The sequence below is a fragment of the Natrix helvetica genome (assembly GCF_964273705.1).
Source record: "Natrix helvetica genome assembly, chromosome: 2".
Lineage (NCBI taxonomy): Eukaryota > Metazoa > Chordata > Lepidosauria > Squamata > Natricidae > Natrix > Natrix helvetica.
In genome coordinates this window covers 75,944,067-75,970,746 of record NC_138552.1, presented here as the reverse complement: position 1 = coordinate 75,970,746, position 26,680 = coordinate 75,944,067, and the positions used below count along the sequence as shown (strand labels likewise).

General features: G+C 38.9%; 1 protein-coding gene across 4 annotated transcripts in view; it reads left to right on the top strand.

Moving 5' to 3' along the window:
- Window positions 1-26,680, top strand: part of GLIS3 (GLIS family zinc finger 3) — a 179,909-nt gene that overhangs the window by 73,428 nt on the left and 79,801 nt on the right. The gene's annotated exons all lie outside the window — the stretch shown is intronic.

Sequence of the window (26,680 nt, the reverse complement as noted above, 5' to 3'; positions counted from 1 at the left end):
CATACGTATACATAAATGTACACATTGTACAAGGAGGAGGTGAGCTGATGAATAAAAAACAATTAAAAACACAATGTTTAAAAACCCCTAAATAATTGAATACAATTAAAATACCCAAATAAAAAACCCGTCAGGAGCGATATAGTTAGATCAAAGTTGAGCCAGGCCAGCTACTTGGAATAGGTGGGTCTTGAGCTTTACACGAAAGGAGCGGAGGTCAGAGGTATTCCTAATATCCACAGGGCTGGGCCCGCCACAGAGAAGGCTCTACTCCTAGGCGCCGCCCCCCGGCACTGTCTGGTGGACGGCAGAAAAATAGAAAAAGACAAAAAAGAATAGGGTTGCTGCAAACATCCAAACATCCCTTAGACCAGTCATGGCAAACCTTTTTTGGCTGCCGTGCCAAAAGTGGGGGGAGCACAGGGGAGTTGTGCGCCGGGGTGCCACATCCATAATGCTATGCATGCGATCCCCCCTCAGCACGCGCCCATGCGTGCGATCAGCGACACTCCTCCTTTTGCTGTGGTTTTTTCATCTTCCCCAGGCTCCAGAGGCTTTCTAGGGGGTGGGGAATTACTTAGAGCCGTGGTGGTGCATCTGTGATGAAGATTTCAGTGCATTAATATTTCCACTTCCGTTTTGCCACAACATCTGAATATCTTGGATGACATTCTTTCAGAACTGTCAGATAATAAATAAAATTATGTTTCATAATCAAAAACAAGCTATTAGGTTACTCCAGATACACAGCAGGAGGTTTTAAGACAATAGATATGAAAGATTGGAGCAAGGTACAGGCTTCGGATAGAATAAGAGAAAATAGACAAAGATTACATGTTGGAAAAGAAAAATAACCTAAAATCAAACATAGAAGGATTTCTGCAGGTAGTAACAAAATGTCATTAAAACGATTGTTCCTTTTAAATGCTTTTTTTTTAAATCATGAAAGTAATTGATTTCCCCATGTCTGTATGACACAAGAAAACCCTAATGAGAAACTGCATGTTTTTCTACAGAACACTTCTTCACATTAAACTCATGCCTCTAACAGTAAAGACATATTACCATATGAATGACAACTAACATTAATTTTGTGTTTTTCCACATGAATAATGAATAAAGTTTGTAAGGTTAGCCATACCCTGATTATGATGAGTAGGCCAGTTTTAATTGCTTAACATATTTTAGGAGCCAAGAAGGTATTAATTACAGCTCTGAGTCCACAGAGAGAGAAGGTTGTGGGAGAGCAAGGAAAGGAAGGGATTGGAAAACACACATTCCAATTCTAAAGAACAAAATCTTTTTATATTCTGTTGTGCAAATATAAATATAAATTACTTTGCATATATGCAACAGCATCTGAAGAATCTATGGAACATGAAAATAACACCAGAAAAAAGGTCTACTTGGAGAAGCGAATGGAAAGCTTAGCCTTTGAGACATCTTTCTCAATGATTCCTTTTTTCTGTGTGAGAACAAAAATAGTCAATTGCATTAAGTGGAAGTGGAAGAGTCTTTCATTTTTGAAGGAATTGACAGGGAGGGGACAATGAAAGATGGAGATTGGTAAAGAGTGGGATCCAGAGTTTTTCTTCACTGGTGAGGGAGTCTGTACATCTATTCATTTCAACCTATTGTTGTGTGATTTCATTGAATTTAATACTGAAACAGTCCTGATTGTCCTGTTTGATTATTTTGTGACAAAAGAGCCAGATATGTTGTTACTATGTTGGTCTTCCTGGATCTCTCAGGAGCTTTACTAGAATATTGCTGAAGCAGCAGATTCCAAATGTAAGCAATATATTGAGCAATTCCATTCCTACCTACAAGATCACAGTTTGAGAACTGCAGTGTAAGACTTAATTGACATTGGGTTTTTTTGTATTGTGGACATGGATGTTACTTTGTCATACTGTTCATTATCCATAATAAGCTATTGGGGATGATCATCTGAAGTTCTGAAATTTAGTTTCTGCAAAAGACATTTAACTTTCTCTACTTTCCAATAAAGATTGACAGTTGCTTAGAAAGCAATAGTTGGATTAAAGTGAAAAACATGGAACAGTCTTAGATGAGAAGGTTCTCCCTTTAAAATTACATCGTTTTAAGTGATAGCTATCATCTCTGTCTAACACTAGAGGAACTTGTGGCTCTTTAGATCTGAATAATGCATCACTATACCTGAACAAAAGAGGAGCTAGCCTCTCTGAATCCAAGTCAGATGCTGAAATCAGTTGTGAAGGCTCTACTTACAGTCTTACAAATGGTTTGGGCTCAGTAGCCCCAAGAATAGAACCTTCTTGATAGCACTAATAGCACTAATGTTCCAACTATAGCACTTGATAGCACTGATGCCCCAACTATGGAACTGCATCTTCCGAGAAATATATATGGCCCTGATTTTAAACAGATTCTGTGCTGACAAGTGAGGCAATGCCTTGTATGGTAATATGGGGTTGTTGTTGTTGTTTTTGAGCTTTCCAAATTTGGGGAAGTGCGTAGAGTGTTCATGAGTTGAAGGCTACCAACTATACACGTCATCCATTTCATGTCCTTTCTGGCGCTTCAGAATGCCAACCATGGTAGATGTATCCAAGAGTTCAATGCTTTACTGAGTATTACTTGCTTTGAAGGAGGAAGTGGGATGCACTCAGAGAACCCTTCCTGAATGTAGTGTTTGATAACATCGGTTTTTCCTTTCTACATAAAACTTTCATGAAAATAGTGTTAAATCAGTCCTAGAGGGAAATGATTATCTGGATATTTTCAGTTAGAATTCAGGCCTGGTCAGAGGACAGAAATGGGGGGCATATATCTGAATTTTGATATCGGAAGTAAACCTGTCATGGTTTTCTTAACTGGATTTCAATAGCTACTGGAATGCTTGAAAAGTTTGGAAGTTGAGGATATCCTTTAGAAGTTCCATTCCTATCCAAGTGAATTATTTAGTTGTTTGTCAGGGCTGGCAGCAATCCTTAAATTGGAGCTGTAATTTGGCACTTTTCAAGTCTTGATTCTCTTTCCCATGTTATTCAAAATCTACAGGAAATCAATAAAGGAGGTTTCTCCTTTCTATCAAAATTTATGAGGCTTTCTTGGTGATAGCCTCACCTTACTCATACAGGTTGAGACAGCTTCAACCAAATCCACATGGATAGAGGTGGTTTTTAAATGTTTTTAAACAAACAAGAGGATATGCACATCCCTTACACATTTATAGGATAATGTCCAAGCTTTCATTGCTGTTTATGTGGCTTCTGTAAAATGAAATTAGTTTTAATTATTGCATATTATCTTATTTCAAGATTTGTGGTTAGATTGTTGATTGCTCATTTAATTGTTTTTATTACATAGTATTTTGTTCTTTCATAGATTAGCCTGAGCTCTTTTAAGAGGAAAAGTAATATAGAAAAAAAACACATCACCATCATTTTTTCATAAACTCCAAATTGTGAGTTTGTTGAGGTAGAAATTGGAGGAGGTCCATATACAGTATGTATGCACTTTGAGTTTCTGAAGGAAATACAGGATTAATTAAAACACATACAGTATATGGTTTATATAGATTGACACAATGGTTTATATGGCCCTAATATATAAACAGATAGGTAGCAAGATCAGGGGTTGCTTCTGGCATTACTGCTGGTTCAGTGTGTGCAAAAATTTTGCATTCATGTGCTCCCTTCGCTCATGCGCACGCAAGAAGCTCACTCTGTGCATATGCACATTTGCTCATAAATAGGTCTGCATCAGTGGTGGGTTCCTGCTGGATCGCACCGGATCGCGCGCGCTCCCTTTCAGCGCTCCACCTGGCTCGCGCGCTCCCTTCCGGCGCTAAAACCGGAAGTACAGTCTTGCCCCGCCCCTGGCGAAGCAATGACGCCTGCCTGCGCTCCACCAGCTCGGCTGGGAACGGAGATGTTTCCACAGCGGAGCGGAGCGCCTTTTCAGGTGGAGCGCTGAAAGGGAGCGCGCGAGCCAGGTGGAGCGCTGAAAGGGAGCGCGCGAGCCAGGTGGAGCGCTGAAAGGGAGCGCGCGCGATCCGGTGCGATCCGGCAGGAACCCACCACTGGTCTGCATGCAGAAAATGTTAAAAATGAAAAATTTATTTATTTATTTATTTATTTATTTATTATTTATTTATTTATTTTATTAGACTTCTAGACCGCCCCCTCTCCCCGAAGGGACTCAGGGCGGTGTACAGGTACAAAATTAAGACCATACAATCGATAATAAATATAATTAAAATTGGATTAAACAGACCCCTATACAAGTTTATAAAAATTAAAAACCTAACCTTAAAACCAAACCGTAAAATTTAAAAATACAAACTGAGGTGGGAAAGCTTGAATTAGGCCAGGCCGGCTAGCTGAAATAGGTGGGTTTTGAGCTTCTGGCGGAAGGAGTGGAAGGAACAATGAAAATTGTTCTGTGCATGTGCAAAACTGAAAATCAAGATGGCAGCACTGTAGGAGAACCGGTTTGGGGGTGTGGCAGGTATGGGTAGCTGCCGGTTCCAGACACCAGGCCGCCAAACCATTACCGGTTCAGCCGAACCGGTAGGAACCCACCACTGAGCAAAATTCAGGTAAAAATATAGTATAATTTATAAGTAGCTAAAACACAAGTAGACATTTAAAGCATCTTAATTTTATGTATTAAAGATTTTGAGATAATGTACTATTTCTTATTCGGTGACCATCTCCTAATAATGGCATTGTTAATATTAATTTTATAATATTAATTACATCATAGACGAACCAAAAGTGGTCAAGAATTTTCTCTTTTGTCTGAAATCCCTTCTGAACAAATCCCATATTACTGGTGCCAGAAAACACTTTGTGCATTTTGTTTCATATTATTAGTTCATATGAACCCTAACTATTGAGCACATGTTCAAATCAAACCAAATCAAATCACATTTTTATTGCTGTCATAGACTAACATAACGAGAGAGCAGATGTTCAAAGTATCACATTAGGAGCTGGTTATTATTAAACTATGGATATAGTTGTGCTCGACATTTGAGATTGGCTATTTTAAAAGGGGAACTGAAAATCAATAGCGTTGGTAAAAACATAAGATCAGTGACCTTTTAAGGTGTTTCTACGACAAGGTCCAAAGTGACATCAGCAAATTTTACTGTGGGAAAATGTTTTTTGATCCATGCTTTCCATGGCATGCATCCAGTGTGGGAGTATATATAAGACAAATTAGGAAATCATTTATAAGGCAGTGAAGTTGCTGATTTGCAGAATTTGCCATTTGATTTGAAAAAGCTATGTAAACTAAAGGTTCCATCATTGACAAGACGGCAACACAATAGTCTGACAATTTAGTGGCGAGTGGCATCACAAGGGGAGTAATATGACATAAAGAAGTCCAGGCCAGTTTAAAGAATTATATATATAGAAGTTCCCTAAAGCCTATCCAGATGGTTGCATATTTACATCACAATCACTTTCACTTTTCCTTCATTTCTCTTGCAAGCAGTGGGAGAAGAAGAAAGGAGGGAAAATCTGACATTTCAAGGGTTTACCTAAGAGCTTCTGAATGCAAAGCATTTGTTATGCCACTAATCTGGGGGCCTTTTCTTTAAAGTTACATGTTGCTGATGTTGCTTCTTCATCCTCTAGTACTTGCAAGGTAACCAACGAAAAGCTGGAACGTCATCTTGGAAATATGCATTATACCTACCCTTCTCTGCTCCATTTATTCTTTTACAGGAATGGTTTTCTAATATGCTCATTTGGGGTGTATTTTTCAATTTCTGAAGTGTGTTGCAGAATCTGAAAAAAGGAGAATCAATAAATCCCATTAATTCCTTTTTAAACGAGACATGACAAATTTGTCACACTTTCATAAAAAGGACAGTAGAACTTAAGAGAAAGAAAAGACGCAACTCATTAAAAAGAAGATTAGATGATACTGTGACAAATGGATGTGAAATAATTCTAATGCTGATGTCACAGGAAAAGAAACTATTTTATTCTTCATTGCATTAATAAAGAAATGTGCAAACACTCAAGCTGAACTATCCCTGTCTTTTCCATATGTATAAATTACTCTGTGGGATGAATAAGATAGCAGTAAAGGCAATGATTCTGATGACAGAAATGGTGTTAGGTGGCATTGTACTAGGCTGCTACATGACTTGTCTCAGGAGACAGTGAGCAGAATAACAAAAGTTCTAAAAAGAAGGATTGTAAATGTTCTGATGGGTTAATACAGGTAGTCCCCAACTTAGCGACCATGATTGAGCCCAAAATTTTTGTTACTAAATGAGGCAGTTAAATGAGTTTTGCCTCTTTTTACAATATTTCTTGCCACTTAACACAGTTGTTAAATTGGTAACACAGTTGTTAAGTGAATTGACCTTGCTTGTCATAAAGTCACAAAAAGTAAAGTACCTGACCTTGGGACCCTGCGACCATCATAAATACAGGCCAGTTGCCAAGTGTCTAAATTTTGATCACATGACCACGATGCTGCTGCAGCAGTCTTAAATGTGAAAAACATGTTACTTTTTTCAGTGCCACTGTAACTTTGAATGGTCACTAAATGAGCTGATGTAAGTTGAGGAATAGATGTATTCACTGTATTTTTAAGAGTTTAAAAATATCTGATTTCTTTAAAATGTGCAGAGTAACCGTCTTTAAGCAAACATTTGGAAGGCATTTCTAATCTGTGGTATTGATTTATTTCTCAAAGTTTGCAAAGTAGGAAAGAGTTATACCATAGATAATAGCCAATTTAAGGAAACCATTACATTTTTCTGTTCTGAGTTCATGATGTTGCAAAACACGAATAGATTTCTAGAAAAACCGCTAGAGGTTAATAATTTTCTAGCACTCTGTTTTGTTGTACTTTATAACTCTAGAAGCCAGCCAAAATTGCATCACATTATACTTGGGTGTTCAAATCTAAAGAAAAACTATTATAATTCATGTGGTAGTTTAGGAAGGTGAATTAAGTTAATTAAACAGAGTGAATGGGGAGGAAAAGGAAGGAGGGGGTATAAAAGTATTGCAATTGGCAACTATGTTTTAGGAATTCTCTCACATTCTTAATTGTGCGTTTAATATATTTTTCTCTTTAGACAATAAATAGATTCTGCAAAATAGTATAAATTCCAAGATTTTACAAATTTTTTCTGGCATATTTTTATTTAAATTATGAAACAATGCTTTGAAAGAACAATGCTTTAGAATAATCATTTTGACAACATAATTGCAGACTAGGAAAATGATATGACATTAGAAGTTCATATATATTTGGAAGTATATGTAAGTATATAATTACTTTTATAGTAAAGCAATCTAACGTAAATCATGATCAGACTTTTTTTTCAAAATTAAAATAAAAACCACCAGTAAGGCCTCTTAATATAATTTTCTAAAGTTGCTATAGAGATATTCAACTTTAAATCTTTCATATGTACATTTTCTTCGCAGCAAGTTAATCACTGAATTGAGTTGAGCTGTGATACAAGCTTCCTCACTTTTCTCTGGAGCTGGGGAGGAAAAGGAAGGAGAAGGTAGAAAAATAATCCATTGGTCTTTAAGATTTTGGAAAAAATCACTGCTCCAACCACGACCCATCTTCTGTCCCATTTTCTTTGCTTCCTGACTGGATTTGAGAGAAACAATTTAAAAATTGAGACTGTGCTGGAGGGGAACTGTTCTTACAATTGCTCCCAAAGAATGTGAGAGGAGTATGTTGCGAGATTCTGTTGCACTGTCTGTGTGCGTGTGCATGTAGATAGACAGACAGGTACTGGGTAATTGGACAATCAACCATGCATTGTGGTAGTATACAAAGACAACAGTGGTGATAGATGCAGCAATATCAGGAAGAAGGAATATGAGAAGTTGGAGAAGTACCAGGCTTGAAGGAGGAACTTAAGAGGAGGTAGAAAGTAAAGACCAAAGTGTTCCCAGGGGAGGTAGAAGCACTCCTGACTGTGGCATCTAAGACTCCAACATGTCCCAGGAATGACAACCGAGCTCTCCATCCATCAGAGTGTCGTGCTAAGAGCAGCTAAGATACTATGTCAAACCCTCAAATTCCTTGGCCTCTGAGATTTAGGAATATACCTACTATCCATAGGAATGACAAGATAATTTTATATATTGTGACTGCCTGGACAAGTCCCTGCAGTTTTCTTGGCAAGATTTTTGGAATAGTTTACCATTGCCTCCTTAAGGCTAAGAGAGAGTAACTGCCTCAAGTCACCTAGCTGGCTTCATAACTACCATGGGAGTAGAACTTACAATCTCCTGATTTCTAGCCTGATGCTTTAACCACTACACCTTCTCTTTTACCTTGTATCAGTGGTGGGTTTCAAAAAATTTTAGAACCTCTTCTGTAGATGTGGCCTGCTTTGTGGGAGTGGCTTGCCGGCCATGTGACTGGATGGGAGTGGCTGGCCATGTGACCGAGTGGGCGTGACCAACCTGTAAAATGTGGTGAAACTCACTTAACAAAGCTCTTGCTTAGCAACCTCAGAAACTCTGGCATTTGAAGCACGCAGGTCTTAAAGCAGTCAAGTTACAAGACCCTTGCACCCCTAACCCTTTAGAAAAAAACCCAAGGGGTGTTCAAACTTAAAAGTTTTAAGTCTTGTGGACTTCAACTGCCAGAATTCCTCCTCTCGCTCTTCATCTTGATGATGTGTGGACGGGCGGGGGGAGGCAGCTGGAATCGGTTCTAAACGGCACTGTAGATTTGTGGAACCTCTTCTATAGAAGAGGTTAGAACTGGCAGGAACCCACCCCTGATCAGGAGGTAATACAAAGTATTATCTCCTGATATAAGGAGTTCCTCCCCCAAAGGGAAATGGCATATCCCTTAATGTTAGCTTGTCCCTCGGTGAAATTATATTCTTAGTATTTCTTTCAGAATAGTGCTTAAATTGAAAGTTAATTGGTTCAGTTTGTGAAGACCTTTGAAAATCCTATAGTGTCACCTAAGGTAATATGTGAGATGCTTTCCTGCCACTTTTTGATGCAGCCATTGTAATTTTGCAGGCAGTTTTTCCAATTTATTTAATTTGGTAAACGACAATGGTGTTGAAAGAGCTGGAACAACCGTGATTCATATAATGAGAGGTTTTCATGTGTGTCAATAGCAGGAATTTTTATTATGTGGTGACACGTTGTGCAATTCTTTTTGAAGAAGAATGAGAAGAAATAATCATTTAAGGGATAACACTTTTGAAATGCCTAACTTAAAAAAATGACTGGTTATTGCTCACCCCAAAAAGAATGCCCTTGCTTAATGGATTATTCTTCTATCTCTGATTTACTATTGAGAATCTTGGAGCATTCCCAGATTTCATAGTCTTGATTCATTAAAATATTAAATGTCATGAAAGTGAGCAAATTACTCTTTAACTTGGGTAAATATGGCATATTGGTTGGGTTGCTGCCCCAGCAGTATATAGCTAGTGTACGAATTAAGAACTGTCCCCTTTAAGAAACTACCTCATGGGAAATGTAGGCAGAGACTGCCTTATGGGATATGTAGTTCCATGACATGTGATCACATCTCTGTTTATGGTTGGCCACTGGGGCATCTTGCCCATGTGCAAAGTTTATAGCAGGTCAGTTTTGAATGCCTTTGTGATCCAGAAGAGTAGTGTTTTATATCTCCGCTCAGCATGGGAATGAAATCATCATCTTTTTACACTACGTGATGGGACAGATCATGGAAAATCAGAAGAATCTTAACACTGAACTGTTTTGCTATTAAGAATGCCTGATAATAAACTTGATCTGAAAGAGATTCCTAAGCGTGGAGTTAACTGCATGCCCCAGCACGCCCGAGGCAGAACATTGGGGAATAAGAGAATTCTGCAATTACTTATCACTATGTCAAGGAAAATAAAAAGATATATTTTCTGTTAGAGATCTATTTACTTCCTTTCTATATTCCACCTTTCTTTCAGGAGTGAAAAGTGAAGGACTCTTAAGTTTCCTCACAACAACCTTGTGATATGTTTTGCTGAGACACATTACCTGGATTAAAGGGACTCACTGACTTCTTTGCTGAGCTTGAATTTAAACTGGGGTCCCATAATTATAGCCCAAAATATTTCACCCCACTCACCTGAATGCCCAAGCTCTTTTCATTTAATGTAACCTTAAGAGTACTTAGGGTTGGGTGGGATGATGGCAACATCCTGCTTGCAATATACAGTACTGTGCTTGCTGGTAGTTTTCATCATTATTTGGGCTTTTAAAATAGATATTATTAGGCAAGCAGCAAAGATATTGGCATTAAGAATTCAGTTTATGGGGTCCTTGGTATTCTCTGAACTTGTTTGTTTGCTTGCAGATGTTTTATTTCCTGATTATATAGTATCACCAGTGTGTTTGAGTGTGGGGTTTTCTCCCTGTTTAAATACAGTAGCTTAGCCTGCTAATGTTGGTGGATGGTTTTCTCCTTGGCAGTTCCTTGATTAAGATATTGTTTTGTGTTTGATTGTTTGTCTGGTGTTAATCCTGTTTTTCTGGGGGTCTGTTGATGGCTGATTCCTCTGAATGCCAAGCTTCCAGGAATTCCCTGGGTGGTTTTCTTAAGGACCATGGTATCTTGAAGAAATGTAGAAGGCATGGTGTACAAGGTCACATGTTAAATTCTCCAGATTTAGTAATGTCTGAAAAGATCTGTGGAGTACTAAATATTTAGGAATTTTTGGAATTCAGATAGAATTAACAAGAAGCACATGTGTGTAGAATACACTTGTTTTTCTCTCTGTATTAGTACATGTACAGATCGGATAAATAGAAGAAGATAGGCATTCATAGTTCCATCAATCTTATATAGTGGGTTTTTTTTTCTTTCTTATCTTTCTCACCTCACATTTTCCAGATTTAGATTCTAACTTTATGTGCAAAGCTTTGTATGATTATTTAATTGCATCTACTGGATTATATTTAAAAGATGAATCAAAAGAGCAGAGTTTAGTTCCACTTTCTCTAAGCTACAGATCTTTGGCAAGCAAGTGTAAGTCAAAAGAAAGATCAATAACATTTTTTGTTTATATAATGTCACTACTTTGGAGCTTTTAGTATTTTGAAAGGGAGACTGGGATATATACCAAAAATAAGCAGATTGCACACCGTTCAAAACAACTTCTTTAAAGCTTGAGAGATAGAGTCTGTGGAATAGCAGGTACTTCCTAAAGACAGGAGTTTTTTTTAAAAAAAACAAAAACCAAAAACAGCAGGTTTCGCATGCAATGCAGCTCATTGTACATTAGGTTCAGGGTAATCATCTCTTCAAATATTTAAATATGTTCAGGGTAAGTGATTGACAGTCAGATCATTACAATGATTTTGAACAACCAAAGTGACAACAAATAACCTAAAAAACAGAATAGAAAAGAGCAGCTTTTATTGTCTCATGTAATAGTGTAAATCTCATCTAAAGAAAGAAAGAATAACATAAGTAAATCACTGCAGTTATTAAGTGAATCAGGTGATTGTTAAGCAAATCCAGCTTCCACCATTGATTTTGCTTGCTGGACGTTGACTGGGAAGATTGCAAATGGTGATCCTATTACCCTGAGACCCTGTAGCCATTGTTAGATATATGCTGGTTGCCTAGCATCCATATTGAGGGGATGCTGCAATGGTCATACACTGGGCACAATTATTAGGCAAGCTGCATTTTGGAGGATTAATTTTATTATTGAACAACTATAGCGTTCTTGGTCAATCCAAAATATTAATAAACCTCAAACCTGAATATTTAAGAAAGTAAAAGTGAGGTTATGGCTTTCATGGGCGCATATCTATGTGTGCACAATTATTGGGCAACTAAATGAGAAATGAGAAATTTCCCATAACACTCATTTATTTTCATCCGTTAAAGTGGGAATAAAGACAAACAACTCAAAATTTACAAATAAACAATTCTGACAGTTCAAAAAAAAAATAAGTGACCAATATAGCCACCCTTCTTTTCAATAACAGACATAAACCTTCCATTCATGGAGTGTGTCAGTTTCTTGATCTGTTGACGATCAACTTTTTGTGCAGCAGCAACCACAGCCTCCCAGACACTGTTCAGAGAGGTGTATTGTTTTCCTTCACCATAAATCTCCCATTTAAGAAGAGCCCACAAGTTCTCAATAGGGTGAGGGTCAGGTGAGGAAGTGGGATGTGTCATTATCCTTTCACCTTTAAGGCCTTTACTGGCTAGCCATGCAATGGAGTACTTCAATGCCTGCGATGGAGCATTGTCCTGCATAAAAATCATGGTTTTCTTAAAAGATACAGACTTTTTCCTGTATCATTGCTTGAAGAAAGTGTCTTTTAAAAACTGGCAGTAGGTTTGGGAGTTGATTTTGAGTCCATCTTCAATCCGAAAAGGTTCAACTAGCTCATCTTCAATAATACCAGCCTATATCAGTACATCACCTCCAACTTGCTGGCATCTAAGTCGAAGTGGAGCTCTGTGCCCATTACTGATCCAGCCACGGGTCCATCCATCTGGTCCCTCAAGAGTCACTCTCATCTCATCAGTCCATAAAACCTTTGAAAAATCTGTCTTCAGATATTTCTTGGCCCAGTCTTGTAGTTTCAACTTATTGAAACGAGTGTCTTGTTAAGTGGTGGTCGGATTTCAGCCTTCCTTATCTTGGCCATATCTCTGAGCACTGAACACCTTCTACTTCTGGGCATTCCAGATAGGTTGCAGTTCTGAAATAAGACAGCACTGGAGGATAATGGGTTCCTGGTAGCTTCACGTTTGATTCTTCTCAAATCTTTGGTAGTTAAAGTGCTTTTTTTTTCTTAACATGTTTCTTGCGACCCTGTTAACTATTTGCAGCAAAACATTTGATGATCTGTGCATTCTGTGATCTCACCCCAATATTAGGAATTTCAAGAGTGCTGCATCACTCTGAAAGAATTTTTACAATTTTTGATTTTCAGAATTAGTTAAATCTCTTTTTTTAGCCCATTTTGCCTGAGGAAAAGAATCTGCTAAATAATTATGCACACCTTGTCATAGGGTGTTGATCTCCTTGGGCCACACCCTCTCTCATTACACAAATACACATCACCTGATATGCTTATATCCACTAAGCATTTAAGTTTATATAACTTGGAGGTGGAAAATATGCTTACAAAGGATGATATGGTCAAAATACTTTTGTATATGGTATAAATGCAAACACCAGTTTTTGGTCTTCAATGCCATTTTAATGTTGAACAGTTGCTAAACAAATGATTATTAAATTGAGGACCACCTGTACAATTGTTTTTATTTGTTCTTGTATTTTTTAAATGATCTACTTTTGTTACAGTATATGTGTTGTTGTTTTAATGACTCAACCCACACTACCATAAACTGTTAGAGGCAGAGCAGCTCTTGGGAAAAAGAATTTGAGTTTGGAAATGTCTTGCTGTTTTTTCTTTTCTCCATCTGCAAATAAATATAAAAGCATGGCAACAGCAAGAATAAAAAAAGGAATTAAAATGTGCTGTTCTAATAATGAGCACATAACCAAAGCCAATTTGAGAGAGTTTTGCTTCAGTCAACAGTTATCTAGCCAATGAAATAAGGTCAAACTGACATGACAATTTTTAATGGTGCAGGTTCCACGTTTGCAACATGTGTTCCATTAAAAGGAGCTGTACAAGAGTACAAAGTTGTCATCAGGATAGAAAGGTGTTGTGAACAAAACAGTAATGGCACATTCCCATTTGGAATATTGTGTCCTATTGTAGTTGTTTCAGCACAATTCTGATGGGGTAGTTACAGAATAAGTAATTAAAAGTTAGTACATCTTCCTGACAAGGAAGAAGAAGAAAAAATTATACTAGGTGTACAAAGCATAATGACATAATGCTGTGTAACTTCAGAAATTAGGAAGAAAAACTTCTCTTTATTCTTGAAATTGAATCACCTAATGCTGTGATGACGAACCTATGACATGCGTGCCACAGGTGGCACGCAGAGCCCTCTCTGTGGGCACACAAGCTGTCACCCCAGCTCAGCTCCACCGTGAATGCATGTGCATCTTCAGCTGGCCAGCTGAGTTTTGGGTCTCTGCTGCGCATATGTGGGGCGCATGCATGAGGGCCCACCCACCCCGTGGCCCATTTTTGGTCCCAGGATGCTGCTGAGAGGCCTACTAGACCCAAAACTGGACACGGGGGGTCGTGTGCACATGTGTGGGTGGTGGTGAGGGAGGGCAGAGGGTCACGCAGGCATGCGCATGATGGCAGGGCATGGGGGGAATGTAGCACACACTGAATTATGAGTGTGAGCGCTTTCGGCACTCGACGACAAAAAGATTAGCCATCACTAACCTAATGCAACTGGCTGAAGCCAATTTAAAACCAGCAATGAGAGTACAGCGAACTGATGAGAATATATAAAGCTAACTCCAAAATGCAGAATAGCAACAGCAACTGCTCTACATAATTCAGCTTTCTGGTCTTTCCTCTTCAATTTCTTAAAACCTATGAAATGGAGAATTCTCCATAGTGAGGGGAGGAGTATCCAGGATGGGTTGACCTTGTCCTCTCATTGGGCTGAGTCAGATAAGCTCTTTGGGCCACGCCCTGGTTATCAGGTACCACCCAGTTATCGACTCAGCCCCTCAACGGGCAGTTGTGATCATCCCAAGCTCCTGGAAAATTTTAAAAAAAGAATTGAACTCATTGTTAACTGGATTGCATTCGCTGCCTCCCTGCCTGAGTGAGTAACTGGCTCTTGGCTGATTCCCTGGCCGGGAAGAGAGAGAGAGAGCATGCGCAGCAAGCCCTTCAGGGCAACGTGCAGCCCAGGTCATAAAGAGAGACCTAGGGCACTAATCGAGACTGCGGGCCAGGAGACACTCCCCTGGAAGCCCCAGGAAGGCAGTCACATCGGAGAGGCTCAGCTGGAGTGCTCCGCTACTCCCCCCGGGGTTCGAGCAACGAACTGCGGCATTTTTAAATGCAGCGGAGCGCCTGCCTGCGAGTGCCGGAGAGAGATAGCAGCCCGCAGTAGCTCGCAAGGCTCGGAAGAGAGCGAAGGAAGCGAGAGAGAGAGCTCTCCAGCGGCAGCGGAAGCTGCGCAGCAGCCCCAAAGCACAAGCTGCTTCCATGTGTTCCCAGGGAGAGGAACTTTTTGAATTTGTAGCCGGTGGCCATTTTGGAACCACGTGATCCAATATGGTGGCGCCCAGCAGCACAGAGGATACCGGCAAGACTCAAGACTCCAGCCCAGCAGCCAGCAGTCCCACCGGAGGAGCAGAGGAGCAGCTAAACAGGTCAGAGACTGCTACAGAGGCTGCTAAGGGAAGAGGAGGAGGCAAGGCAAAGGCAAAGAGAAAGCACGTCTCCTCCAAGGGGGCCAAAGAGGCAGGCTGCACCTCCAAGCCCCCAAAGCCTGGCTCCAAATACGAAAGGCACCGAGCCTTGGAGTGCATTTGCCACAAGACCAGTAGCAAGAGGGCTACCGCTGGCCAGGAACCTGGGAAAGGATTTCTAGGGATTCTTTCTCCTGGCAGGACTGCAAATGGGGAACCCCCCACCCCACAGGTGACGATTCCCTTTGATACTTCGGGCATCTGGGGGGCTGCACAAGGATGGCAATCACCCCCATGCCCCACAGCAGCGGGACCCTCACCACAGCCCTTCCCGTCCACACCTGCTGGCACAGGGCGGGAATACCACCCACATCAGGGATTCCCAACTTCCAGGATATGATGATGCGGGCCTTCCAGCAGTGCATGGCAGCAACCTTTTAGCAGCCACAGATACAGACCCAGGCAACCCCCATGTCTAGGGTCTTGGAAGGGCTAGAGACTCAGAAGGAAGATTTTCCAGAATCACCTGCCTCCTCCTAGGAGGACAGCGATTCAGATTCCGAAGAGGCAAAATCAGAGAGGATAGACTCTGTGAGGACGAAGGCATGCCTCCTCCCAAACCTACCTTCTCCGGATTGTTCCAGCCCTCTTTGTACAAATCCCTTCTGTTCAAGGCCAAGACATTTGCCAAGCTTGGCAAAAGGCCAACAGAAGCCCTGGTACAACCCCAAGGGTTTTTAGCGAAAAACATTTTCGAGGAGCAGGCCATCGAGGCAGACACGGTGCCCACACCCAAGTCTTTCCTAGACATGATGAAGCAGCAATGGGCCTCCCCCACGGCAGGCCCCATGCCCATTTCCATGGACAAGACCTTCTTCAACATGGACAGGGACATGGTCCAGGTGCTTTCGCAACCCACCATCGACGCGCCTGTCACGGCCCTGCATACGCCTACTAACCTGACAGAGGAATCAGAGGATGCCCTGAAGGTGGAAGACAAAAAAACTGACCTCACCTTACAAGCAGCGGCCTGGGCAGTGAGAGCAGCCACCACCACCTCCTTCTTCAACCGGTCTTCTCTGCTGTGGCTGCAAGACCTGCAGCAGGGAATTCCCATTTCAGATGGCAGGGCCCACCAAAACATCAACAAGCTGGTGGCTGCCACCAAATTCTCCTCAGATGCTACCTTAGCTGCAGCCAGGTTTGTCTCCAGGGCGATCGCCTCATCTGTGGCATCTTGCAGACTGTTTTGGCTGAAGCCAAAGCCAACGTCATTGCATGAGCAACTCCTTGCATCTAGTCAGACTGCCTCCGGATCTCCGCTGGTCTCTGAGGTGGCGGATATCTCTGGCCCTACTTCACGGTTCTGACATTTGGGAACCGGATCGCATTACTGCCACCACGGACGCGAGCCTTTACGGTTGGGGGGCCTTGATGGAATCCAGCCTGGCGCAGGGTCATTGGTCGAAATCAGACCTTTGCCACAATATCAACTGGCTGGAGGTGAAAGCAGCATGCCTTGCACTCTTGCAATTTCGAGACTCGATTGCCAACCATCATGTCTTCCTCTTGATGGACAATGTAGCCACGAAGGCGCACATAAACTGCCAAGGGGGGGACTCACTCCAAATGTCTCTGGCTGGAAGCTCAGAAGCTTGAATTCTGGGTGGAGAAGAACCTAGCCTCAATAACATCAGATCACATTTCGGGCGTTGCCAATCATCAGGTCGACTGGCTGAGTCGGGCGACAGTCGATCCCAGCGAATGGCAGCTGCTTCCAGAGCTCTTCCACAAGATTTGCCACTGCTTCAGCAACCCGTTGGTGGACTTGTTCGCAAGCCTGACCAATGCCCAACTGCCCCAGTTCTTCTCCCGCTTCCCAGCGCGCAATGCGGAAGAGGTGGATGCGCTCAGAAGTCCATGGCCTCTGGGCCTCCTTTATGCTTTTCCCCCTCTCCCTCTGATCCAGGGGACCCTGAGGAAGGTAATGATAGAGAGGGCACACATCATCCTAGTAGCCCCATATTGGCCGAGACAGCCTTGGTTTGCAGACCTCTTTCAGCTCTCCATCTCTTCCCCGTGCAGGATTCCTCAGGAGGAGATCGCCCTGTGCCAGGGGGTCCTCTTTCATCCAGAACCCAGTGGCTCCAACTGACTGCCTGGCACTTGAGCAGCTCCTCCTGAGGGAGGCATATCTCTCGGCCAAGGTTACCTCCACCATCAAAGCGGCCAGGCGACTGTCAACCACACGGATATATAATTCCACATGGTCGGTGTCAACCTCTCTCTCCGGCTCATGCCTCAGTGGCCCAGGTCTTTGAGTTCCTTCAACACGACCTAGATCAGGGCCTCTCCCATAACACCCTACTTAGGCAGGTGGCTGCCCTCTCCTCCGTTCTGGCAGAGGATGGTCGTTTTTCTTTGTCCCAGGTTCCCTTAGTAAAATGGTTCCTCGGAGTGGCGGCAAACTTGCGTCCCCCTCCTATCCATCGTTTTCTGACGTGGAACCTCTCTACCATGCTCAGGGCCGTCACAGGCGCTCCCTTCAAACCACTTAGGACAGTTCACCTCAGATTCCTCACTTTGAAGGTAGCCTTTCTCGTCGCCGTTACCTCGGCTCGAGTGAGTTTTTTTGGGGTGAAATGGTAAACTCAAGCTTCTGTTTAAACTGAAACAGAAACCATAGATTCATCCTTAATAAACTTCATTTAAAGATAGATATCCAATGGATGTTTTGACAAACATTTTAAAAAAGTCAAACTCTGCTTTGTAACCATTTCTTTGTACTCTTGCCATGCCATTTTGGTTATCTCCCCAAAAGGAAGATAACCTAAATCTAAATTTAACACAAAATAGTTTGTCACGGAAGCAAATGTCTATGAAGGCTCATGGATTGGGGCTGAAAGGCTAAAGTGGAATCAGTATGTTCCGTCCCATATTTGAGTAGACTAGGTTGCCCTGATAAGTTTGCTCGGTTCCTAATCGGAACACTCCCAAAAGGGAGAAAAAACACTCCCCAAAAGGGAGGGAAAAAAGGGAAAGCAGAAGAGCCTGAATCTCAGTTCACTATGTTCACATACTGATAAGCCAAGGTTTCCTCTAAATCTGAATTAGGCCACATTCATAATGATTTCCATTTCAAAGAAATATTTTCTCTACATCTAATATCTACCTAGAATTAGGACAATTATCCAAAAGGCATATATAAGTTGTTTTTGTTTTTATTTTTACCTTCATTTTGGCATTTTGGAAGCAGTTTAGGAAACACTTTAGTTTAGTAGATTGTAACTGTAAATGAATGTACTTGCATTAAAGTAGTCTTTGAATAATCAGTCCCATTTTTACTTGAAGAATAAAGTCCATTATTTCCTTTATAAAACTGAATGTTTGTTCTTTATATAAATTATAAAATAAAAACTATTAATATTCAAGATACTCTACTATATAAATCTGCCTAGCACTTCAGTTATATTGAGTACCAGACATACATGAATTGTGCCTGCTAATTGAACATCATTGTTAATCATTAAATAAACATGAAAGTGGGACATCAAGTTTACCTAATCAAGGATAAGATACACAATTTTAAAATTTGCAGATGTTTTGGACCAGGATCTTGAAAGTTTTGTTACACAAGAAAAATTTGCTTCACGCAGCTAAATACTTTGCATTTGGTGTACAAAGACAAAACCCTAAATAATAATTAAGGAATAGTGTCTTTCCATTCACAGCCATGGGATTCCAACTTTAGCTTGTTTGGATGTATTCTATAAATATAAATACTATTTTGCAAAAGTTACTAAACAAAACATACAAAACCCTATCAACCCCAATATGACCTGGTAGTTAGGGTTGGATCCTAATTACCAGATGATGGACTATTTAAGATTGGGAATACATGGGAAGGTGCATTAAGGTGAAGGGGAAAACGACTCCCTCACTGAGTGAGCAAGAGTCTCAGATTCTGTGTTTTGAATATATTCGTTATTTCAACATTTAATTTGATTTAGTATATAGCAACTCTTATATGTAACTGGGAAAGAAATAGGTTAAATTTCCAATCCTGCCTTTAACTTGTGAAATTGGATTTTATTAACTTGAAGTTTGCCAAGATGTTTGGCAGTCTGTGTTGTTGAGGAGGGGGAAGAAAAGGAAAACTTTGTGTCATGGGAGATACAAGACAGAAGGAGATAATTAAGATGGAGCATAATCTTTGGGAGTTCTATGCAGTACAGTTTGTGTTCTTTCCCCCTACGCACATTTCTTCCTTTGCTTTTCAATTGTTTCTTAGCAAGTATTCCAAAACGTTAAAAGATTACCAAAATAGATAAACAATGAACTAATCAAATGTTTTTGAAAACATCCTGGCACACCAAGAACAAGATTTGGCTCAACTCTGCTGCTGTAGTCTGGTGAGGCATTACTAGCAATACGGTTGAGTGCTATGCTGAATAGTTGGGTGCGAACACAGATCATTTCTCATTGCCTCAAAAGCAGTGCCATCCTTATCATTCTCCATCAAAGCAGGGTGGGATTCTACCAGTTCGGGCAAACCAGTAGCTTTGAAGATCAGCTGGGAGCAAACCGGTTCACTCCCACTAGCAAGTGGGCCCGCCTGCCCGCCCCTGCGCATTACCTACCTTTATCTTCTCAGCTGAGTCATGCAGCAAAACACACGCTTAGCGAATCGGTTGTTAAACCGGTAGGATCCTACCCCTGCATCAAAGGAAATACCAAGTGATCTTCATCTAGTAATATTACAGAGAGCCATGAGCCTATGGTACACTCAGTACTTTTCAGAGATCCATTGTGGTTGACAGAAACAGACCTTGGGCCTGTCACTCCCTTCTAAGCCCAACTCACCTCATGGGGTAGTTGTGAGGGAAATGGGGAAAGGAAGGTGTGTTTGATACGGTATGTTCATCATCTTGTGTTATTTGTAAAAATAATAAATGTGGGATGGATGGATAGGAGAGAGAGAGAGACAAAGAAAGAAAAGGAAAGAAAGAAAAGTAAGTAAGTCACACAATCACACTGACCGGGTTATCCTATATTTTAGAGGGTACATTTTCTGGAGAATAAATATATTTGAATATTTACTTCAACAGCATATTGCAGAGGTACTGCTGAAAAGGTAACTAGACTTACTTGTTTTTTTCCTTGAAAATGTTTTGCTCCTCATCCAAGAAGCTTCTTTAGTTTTTTCATTAGCTTTGGGACAACCATGACCTAGATGATTGAGAATCTCCGCAGACTTCCATAGCACGTCTTCAACAGCAAATTGAGGCAACGTGAATGAGTATTAGTGTGTGTAGCTTGATGGGATCTGGATTATGGGCATAGTCATCGTCACTCATTACTTTTTTTAAAAAAAGAACTCAGAACAATACTGGTGTGTGTGTGTGTGTGTGTGTGTGTAGAGTTCCAAGATGAACTCTACACAATGAAACCAGCTCACTGAAATTAAAATCTACCTGGCAGCTAGTAGGCCTTTCCGAAGACTGCTTCATGTCTTTTTCTTTTCTTTTCTTTTTGACCCAAGTAACTTCATTGATTCAGTTGCCTCCCTTTTATAAGATCAGAAGCTTATAAACTGAACACCATACATGAAAACATACTAGGAGACATTGATCTGTCATTTACATCCTTCTTATGCAACTGTTTAGCTTGAATTTGCGCTGCTGTCAGAGGCAATAAGGGTCAGCAGCTGTGGTAACAAATTGGTTTTGACAAGCTTAATGACCTTAGGAAGAAAAGTCTGCCTCCTTGATAGCAAGTACAGAATAATTGGTTAGCTCAGCCAAACAGGGAATGTGTTTAAAATCCCAAATTCTCTTTGGCAAGTCAATTTTACCATTCATCAGAGGTGAGGTAGAAGGTTACAACCAGCATTTTTAAGCATACAAAAGTATCCACAGACTTTTTTTCCCCAAGCCAGTCTATTTTATCTGGCAAGACATTGAGAAGAACAATCAAAGCTTTCAAATAACAATCATGAGATAAAGTTAATCAGATTGTAATGAAGAAGTTGACTAGCATTTAGAATAGCATTTACAATTATGATTGTTTGAAAATTGTTAGGGTTTTTTGTATCCTAGTGAAAAATGTCCTTTTAATCTTAAATTTAAAAACTGATGAGATGATATCATATAAAAAGTAAACTATATGTGAAAGATCGCAGCAGATCTACATTTATTCTATTAATTTGTGATCTAATGTTATAGCTTTAGAATATAAGAAAAAAATAGATACAAACAGCACGAAAGTGTATATTAATAATTATTTTTAAGGCAATAATTGATCATTTTTAAAGGGATAGAATTAAAGGGATAGATAATGAGGCCTCTTCCTTTTTATAGGGTTAATTGTAAGCAATGATTAATTTCTCTATTTGTTACAAGGAAACACTTTTTCTATTTCATTTCATGGGAACAGGGAGTTATGCACCTCATCATGAATTACTGATACTGTTAAAGAAAATGTAGTTCTTTTAAATTTCTAGATAGAAAAAAGAAACTTATAGTATATGATAATCTTGTTTCATTTATCAGCAGCAGTTTAAGATGCTCTTTCAAATAATGAAAACTTTCATCTGATGGTGAACAAAATTAAACCAAATAACCTTCCTTTTTTAGTTTGTTTTTTGCACATAATAGCAAATTAGCGGCTTATATTTGAAAAAGACCTCTAATGTATTTCTAGATTATATTGTTACTCATAGAATACAAGTAATAATTCCTTTCTGAACAAAAACAAACCTAATTGGAAAAAGCTGAGGCAGCTAAGTAAAAACAACAACAACAAAATGTTTACTAAGCAACAAAGTACATATTAAAATCTTGCAACACATTTGCAGATGATTTACTTGAGGAGTGAAAAGTAGAAACTTCTGGGATTCCCACTGACCGAAATACTGATTGAACATTGAAATAAAACTTCCTTGCATTTTCTTTGAATCCAACTGTTCTTTCTGGCCATCTTTCTCTCAAATCAAATATCCTGCTTCATTGCGCTTCACATTAAGCATAAAAGAATTAAAAGTAACTGTAATAATGAAAGGAAACTGCATAGATTCCAAATATTAGGCTATATTAATTCAATCTCTTTAAACTGAAACATTTTAATGAATGTGAGAGTGCCTCTGAAGAAAATGCAGAATGTTTTCCATATTGGATTATTACATAAAAGGAAAAGATGTGAAATGCTAATATGGTTGAATCAAATAATAGCATCATGTAGAGAGCCACCTGTTCAGTGTTGAATTCCTTCTCAGAAAAAAGTATGTTTTTTTTAAATGATTGTAATTTATAAATGTTTAACAGAGTATATACCATCCTTTGAAAGATGTAAAAATTCATTTTTAGAATACTGAACATAAATTCTTAATTGTAAAAAAACTCATAAGGGCTATGATGCAATTACCTACAGTATTTCTTTTAGGAATTGATTTACATTGAAGCATCAAAGAGAAAATAATAAACTTCTTTATTTATCTTACACCAGTAGTAGGAAATTCTTGGCCATCAGCCAAATGCACACCTCTTAAACATTCAGTCTTGACCTTCACTCTTTCTCCACATCAAGCCGTCTGCTCTATATTATTTATTTTGCCTTTTGTACCTCTAATTTACAAGCAAATGAAAAGAATCAGGTTAAAGTTAAAAAGAAGAAGTTGGAATGTGGTTAAATCTACGCTGCTGAAACTTTAACTGGTTCTTTGTTTAAGATACTTTTGAGATAATTTATCCTATTTGGAACCTTCACTTTGAGATTATTACAGTTGTCCTGAATGTTTTATATTTGTGTTTTATAAACAAATCAGTGTTTCTTTGGCAGCTGAATGGATTAGCGTACAGAGTAAATTGAAGTACTGGAGTACAGAACTTCAGGATGCTTTCAGAATGTGATAGAAAACCTTTTCTTTGCTCATACAACACATAATGGCCAGAAATAGAACATTTCCCCATGATGTCACCTCACACTTCTGGGCCCTAAAAACCTGAGTCTACAAATCATGTGGGTGGAGTTAATATAATATTTATAATTGTATTTATAGAGCCATCTTAGAAAAGTGGTTCTAAAATAGGCTGATATAATTACATTTATCTAGTCTATGTAATTGCTTGTTTAACACATACTTCCAGATTATTGTCTTGATTTTAAAGCATTAGTATAGTGAAGCTACGTTAGTTTAATTGGGGCTCAATTTGAGATTATTTGGTACCTTCAGGGTCTTAGCAGGTACTTGGCCTTAATTGGAATATTCTGATAGTTTTAGCACTTAAAGCACTTCTTAGACCTATCTGGATCTTACTGTGAAAGAAATTAAAATCTCAAATTACGGTACATTTTGTAAGGAAATGCAATTTTAGAATTATTCTTATTTAGACATGGAGGGGAAAGCACTTTTTTGGAGGAGGGAAATAGCCTTTAAAGGGGGTAATTATCCTTAATCAGCTAATAAGCAACAATACTTAAAAAAAATTAAATTATTTATCCCATTTAATTGTATACATTGTATAATTGGATATTTTATTACATTTATATTATTATAAAAAAACTGTTTAAAATGCTATTAAATGGCAGTAATAATCAAGGAATCCGGAACATAGAAAATATCCAGTGTTAGAAAACAAATAGTTTCAGGTTTAAAAAAATGCTAAGTACATTTCATATACCCTAAAAACCAACTTTGTGGGCTGTGTTCCACTCATTTTTAAACTGCTGAATATGTAGTAAATGTGCAGGAACACTACTACAAATACTTTGGACCTGTCCAGAAGTAGTTTCCTATTAGTTGGAGGAGAGGAAAGAGGAGGGGAATTGAGTTTAAGCACATTAATGAGTGTTAAATTATATTAAAGAAGTTTGGAATTTATTAGTTTAGGAACTGGTATATAGAACCTGAATTGTTGCAATAAAGCTGATTTTATATTCTGAAAAGGGTAGTTGTATGTCAGGCATGGTTGGACAACAAGATTCTGTATTATCTAGCTTTAATTCATTGCTTGAAAATTAAGTTGTAATAATTTGTATAATGCTATAATATTGATTCTATAAAAATAAGGGAAAATTTCAAATTTCAAATTTCGAATTTTGAATTGTATTATTATGCTATTGGTTGATTGATTGATTAATTAATTAATTCATTCATTCATTTTATCTTCTGTGATTTAAATGCCTTTTTTCTTTTTTCTTAATTTTCCACACACCCTGCATATCTTTTTACTTTGCATTGGTTCATTTTTTTAGGCATACACTTTGTCAGTAAAATTTAAATTAAAATAAAATTAAAATGGAAAATATTGTTCTTTTTTAATGCTTATGCTAAAATTATCTTGAAAAATTAATTAATCTGCTGGTAATCTTGGAAAAAATATAATTACTAATCTAAGAATTTGCTTGTCAGTTTGTACCAAAATGAACTGGTTTTGTTATACCTCTTAAACTTTGAGGGTCATTGCAAAATTTGTATTCATAGAGAGCCTACTTTCCCTTTCTATTCTCTTCCTGATGCCAGAGGATAGTTTTATGTATAATATTTAAAACAAATGAAACATTTTAAACAGTCAAGAAATAGATCAGAACAGAATTGTTTCAAACAAATGTGTTAATTTGTGTGCTTAAAGGAGTGGTGTAAAAGGGAAGGCTTTGGTTTTATTAGGCATGATGTCTGCAGCTGGTCCAATGAAAAACTGTACAAAAGAGATGGTTTGTACCCATCCAAGAAAGGGACTGAGTTACTTGGCATTAAATTCATAGATTTTCTGGATAAACATTTAAACTGAATAGTGGGGACAGAGAATTAACAGATACAGAACATCTCTATCCCCAGCAATCTAAAATTCATAGGGTTATCAGTGCATGTTACACCACCTATTCCAAGCAGCTGGCCTGGCTCAACTTTGAACTTTGATCTAACCATATCGCTCCTGACAGGTTTTTACTGGGTATTTTAATTATATTTAATTATCTAGGAGTTTTTAAATACTGTATTTTAATTGTTTTATTTATCAGCCGACCTCCTCCTTGTGTATGTCTCGGTATATGTCTCTGTTATATGTTTGTTTTGTCCATATTTATTTCATATGTTTCATTGTACGCCGCCCCGAGTCCTTCGGGAGAGGGTGCGGCTAAGAAATAAATATTTTTATTATTATTATTATTATTATTATTATTATTATTATTATTATTATTATTATTATTATTATTATTATTATTATTATTATTATGTCTGTGCGGGTAAGATTATCATTCCCGCTGTCAAACAAAACCAAGCATTTAATAGTGAGTGCCATACCATGTCATGAATCATACAAGTGGCAAGAAAATAGGGGCAGTCAGGCATATCACAGGTTACGTAGACAGTAAACACAGGGTCAATCAAAATGGACTCAAATGTCTATACACCAATGCACAGTATGTATGAGAAATAAACAGGGCGAATTAGAAATTCAAGTAAAAGAGGGCAGATACGATATTGTTGCCATTACAGACTCTTGGTGGGATGAAACCAACAAATAGAACATACAGCTAGAAGGATTTAAATTATTTAAAAGAAATAGACCAAATAAAAGAGGAGGTGGAGTGGCACTATATATAAGAAATAATTACCTCTCTACAGAAATAGAGCACAACAATGATGAGAACTATCTTGAATGCATTTGGGTCAATATTAAATGTTGAGGGGGAAATGACATTGCCATAGGTCTATACTACAGACCACCCAACCAAGCAGAGGAAGTAGATGAACTTTTTGCTAGTCAGCTAACTAAGGTGTGTAGGAAGCACACCACAATAGTAGTGGGAGATTTTAACTACACTAACATCAACTGGGAAACAAACTCTGCACCAAGTGGAAGATCCAACAGGTTCCTAACAAACCTAGCAGACAACTTTGTTTCCCAAAAAGTAGAGAAGGGAACAAGGGGATCAGCCATATTGGACTTAATTCTCACTAACAGAGAGGAAATGATAGAAGGGGTTGAAGCCACAGGAACCCTGGAGGCAAGTGACCATGCAATATTGGAATGCAACATTATGCAAACACAAGTATTAGAACAAAGTGAAACTAGAGTCTTGGATTTTAGGACAGCTAATTTCAATTAACTTAGAGAGAGCTTGGGAAAAATTCCACGGATGAGAATCCTCAAGGGAAAAACAACTCAAGAAGCTTGGGAAATTCTGAAAATGAGATTACAAAAGCCCAGTCTAGCACAATACCAATGAAGAAGAAAAATAACAGCTCCCAAAAGAAACCAGCATGTCTGCATAAAGAACTCTCTGACAAATTGAAAGACAAAAAAGATAAGTATAAAAAGTGGAAGGGGAGGACATAACTAAGGCAGAATATCAGCAAATAGCCCG